The sequence below is a fragment of the Cynocephalus volans genome, chromosome 12 (assembly GCF_027409185.1).
Source record: "Cynocephalus volans isolate mCynVol1 chromosome 12, mCynVol1.pri, whole genome shotgun sequence".
Taxonomy (NCBI): domain Eukaryota; kingdom Metazoa; phylum Chordata; class Mammalia; order Dermoptera; family Cynocephalidae; genus Cynocephalus; species Cynocephalus volans.
The window spans coordinates 29,988,135-29,992,298 of NC_084471.1; the positions used below are offsets into that span (position 1 = coordinate 29,988,135).

Genomic DNA, 4,164 nt, shown 5'->3' on the forward strand with positions numbered 1-4,164 from the left:
GTAAGATCTCCTGCCTTCCACAGTTTCACTGTGGAAAAAATAATATTGACCAAGCCTCTGATCTTGCCTGACATGAAATTGATACCACTTAGAATCATGGAATTTTTCAGCTGGAAAGTACCTTTGAGATGAGATTTAAAAGCATTAAAAAATTTGCGACTTTCACACCAGTTATCATTTACAAGAACTAATGATAAACGTCCTAAAGATAGGAAGTTTAAATAATTATACTGGACAGTAGTGCAAATAGGGTCCTAATGAATGAACTTGATAATTCTCTTTTCTACTACTGCATAAAGCCTTTCATACAATTAGAAAATTTTTGAGCTGGACAACATTTTGTGGATAGTCTGACTATACGATTTTGCACAGATAAGGAAACTGAGACCGAGACAGAACATTTGACAACACAAAGATCTCACAGCCACACAGTGATAAAGCCAAGTTCAGCATAAGGAAAGACTCAACTTCCCGCCAATAGAGCATCAGGGCCTTTATTCAGGAAAGCAGCTTTCTGCCATGGACCAGTACAGCCTCAGAGGAGGGTAGAACACACTGAAGAACTCGGATAAGACTGAGAGATGAGGAACTCAGACCAGACCTGAACCATACTTTGAAAGGCTCTGGGGGAGACCAGAATTTGCTTTCCTAAAATATGAAGGGTATTCAGCTGAAAACAATTAAAAAGAAATGGATACAGGAGAACTCTCTGCCCTCCCTCTATCTGCCTAAAAGCAGGACACAGATTTACAAAGACAAAAGGTTTCCTAGTCACCTCCCCCCTCACCTCCCATCACCAGGGAGAACAAAGCTTAATCACTGACAGCTTTAGATTCTCACCAGCCTGGAGATGATGCCAGAGGAATTTCTATTGGCAGGCTTTGCTAACTAGCCTTTACTGGCCACTCCTTTGCTTCCCAGGTTGCTGGCCCTCCCATAGAGACTCAAAGTCCTATTCCTTAGTCTTGTCCCTTCCCTAAAAATTTACTGTTCTTTGCTGAAGGTGCTATATAAGCTGGAATTTAAACCACGTCATCGAAGACTACTTATTCTCTGGGTGTCTCCCATGTATGTATGAAATATACATGTTAATAAACTTCTGTTTGTTTTTCTCTGGTTAATCTGTCTTTTGTAACAGGGTCCCTGCCAACTAAGAACCTATTTGGGCTTGATATTACTCCTTTACAGCTTTTTGTCTGTTGGTTGGTTATCTCCTTGGTGAGAAAAAACTATTAACTTAGATCAGAAACTCACAGAATATGATTTGTAATTTATCATATATAAAGAAACCTAAATTAACTGTTTTGAAACCCAGAGACAGGATACTGTAGCAGCCAGGACTTTAGGCCCTGGACATCAACTGTCTGGGTTTGTTTGCAGGATAAGAGAGGGAGAGGAATCACTATGCAAGTCCTTGTACGTCATGGCAAAGATTTTTGTTTTTATCCCAAGAGCACTGGGAAATCATTTCAACCCACATGTTTGAAACAAAGAAGGGTATGTTTAAATTTGTATTTGAAAAGCTTATGTGACTCCTACCTTTGTTTATTACTAGTTGTGTGAATTTAGCCGAGTGATTCATCCTGTATGTACCTAGGATTTTTTCTCTGTAAAATGGCACTCGCCTTTTACTGTTGCTATGAGGATTAAATGAGATAATGCTTTAAAGTGCCCCAAACAATGCCTGGAACACAGCAGGACCTCAATGGATGGTCATAGGATTTATCTTGACATTCTCCATCTTATGACCAAGTAGTCACAAGTGGGAAAGGAAGGCTGGCCATTAGCTAAGTTGGTTACAGTGTGGTGCTGGTAACACCAAGGTCGAGAGTTCAGATCCCCACACCAGCCAGCCACCAAAAGGAAAGGAGAAAGGATAAAAAAGAAGAAATGTGGGAGAAGACAAAGAAGTGGAGTTAGAGCAGCCTACAGACCTGTTCAGAATTAGTGGTAAGTAGGTGATAGATAGGAGCAGATGCTCTGTTTTAAAACTGGACTTCAGAGACTTCTCACCTTTTATCTACAGCCCTTTGAAGTGCTGAGTCATTCAGTGAGCAGCATTCTTTGCTCTTCAGAGCTAATAAATTTTCGGCAACTCTGCCTTGAATTGGGCTGAATATGTAGAGCACAGTTATTCTCTGAACTGCAAGAAAAGTGATCCTAGCAAAGAGTTTCTCAGTTTGGCATTTGAAACTTGCTAAAATCTGGGCCCAACCTGAGTCTGATTCCTACAATGCGCAGGTTGCTCGGACCATTTGCCTGGCTCAACATCAAGCCTGGGCTGCCTAATGCAGCCATCACAGTCCTTCTGATCCAGTCTCTACCTGTCTCACCCACATCATCTCACCACTCCCGGCCTTGCACTTCATGCTCTCACTGCAGTGCTGAATGACCTGGAGGCTCTGTTCTTCCTGCCTACACAGCAAGTACATCTCCTAGCCAGCGCTTTTCTCAGAAGTGTCCTCTTGGTTAGAGCATGGTGCTGAAACCACCAACATCCGGTGTTCGAACCCTGTAATGGCCAGCTTCCCAAAACAAAAATAAACAAGAAACAAGAAATGTCCTCTGCCCACCCTGCCTGCCTACACTGGCACATGTGACCCCCACTCCCTTCTACCAGGAAGCCTTCTCTGATGCCTCTAACTGGCAGAGGTGCCCCTCCCCTCATAGCCTGTCTCTACATACCACATAAGAGTCCCTGCTTCCTCTTGTTGACTCTGAACTCTTTGTATCCATTGTTTTCAGTTCCTGGCTTATAGAAGGCTGTCATTATAATGAGTGAGCCCTTTGATCCATGTAAACTGCTCACTCTCTGTCCCAGGGCTTATCACTTTTATTGGGGTAAGTTCCCTGCATTTTCAGAATTCCTGAAACTCTTGCTTTGGGCGCTCTTTGTATTGCTGTGCATTTCACTTTCTGTTTCAGACTCCCCCCCACACAACATATTTTGAAGAAAGTTAATAGCTTATACATCTCTTTATCTCAGTAACTAATTTAATGTCAAACATATGAAGATGCTTGATAAATAGTTGTCAGTGATGAAGATGCTGATTTCTGTCTTCATCCCAGCTTTTGCCCTCTTCTTACTAAATCCCACTCATCCTTAGGTCTACCTCTTCCATGGATTCCCGCAGTGTTTGCCCCTTTTATTTTTCTCTGGAACACTCAATTATTTTCTGTAGCTTACTTTCATATAACTGCTCTATGTGCACACATCTTCTATCTTATACAAGTTTTTTTTTTTTTACAAAATTGTCTGTCTCATATTCTCTTGTAACACTTCTCTCCCCTAATAAGTAAAATCATTGTTATTGTTCACCTTATCAGGTTGAGGTGAACAATAAAGGAAATCATGTAAAAGCAGGTGAATGCCTTGTATATACATATGTTTGAAAGAATATGATGTGTGGGTCTGGGTGATTTGGGAGTGGTCAGGAGAAAATGAGACTGAAAAGGCATTACATAGAACTATATTGAAGGATTAGTTGCTTAAATAATTGTTGTATTTACTGTTTTAATAAAAACTGAAAATATTTCAGAGCAGTGGCTTGAAATTGGTCAAAGGTAAAAAAGATAAAAACATGTTTGTCGAGAGAAGGTGATGACACGTGGTGGTTAGAGCTTTGGTGTCAAACAACCTGAGTTCTGTTCCTGCTCTCCCATTCACTGTGGGACTCGGGCAAGTAATATAATCATTTCAACCCACAATTCCTTCCCTTGTGTGACAGCACTAAGAGTACCTACCATGTGGGATTATTGTAGCAATTGAATGAGCTAACGCAGGTATCTGAAATCTTAGTGGGGGGTCCCTCAGTCCTGGTTCCCCACTGTGAGGCCAGATCAATCACATTGTGGGCCTTGCCTTCATTTCTGCCACTGCCTACAGAAAAAAAATAAGTGAGCTAATGCTGGTAGAACACTTAAGGCTGGAGACAAATTAGCTATTCATGATGACAATAAGAACACAGGATAAGGTTAAGGGTGCAAGAGATGGAAAGATAGAATTATCATGAATTGTTAATTAAGAAAGCAGGAGGCTTTTCATGGAGCCTAAGAAGGAGAAGCACGAAACTGTGGAGGCAATGCAGGGAAAAATGAATGAATTACTGAAGAGCTGCCCACTGAAGAAGCAAGCACCTAGGGGGAGAAAAACTAAGGAAAGGA

General features: G+C 41.4%; 1 non-coding gene across 1 annotated transcript; it reads left to right on the forward strand.

Moving 5' to 3' along the window:
* The first annotated feature begins 3,784 nt into the window (after positions 1–3,784).
* LOC134361426 (small nucleolar RNA U89) lies at positions 3,785–3,936 on the forward strand. The gene has a single exon (XR_010021445.1). It is a non-coding gene; the product is annotated as a small nucleolar RNA U89 (small nucleolar RNA).
* Positions 3,937–4,164: the final 228 nt, after the last annotated feature.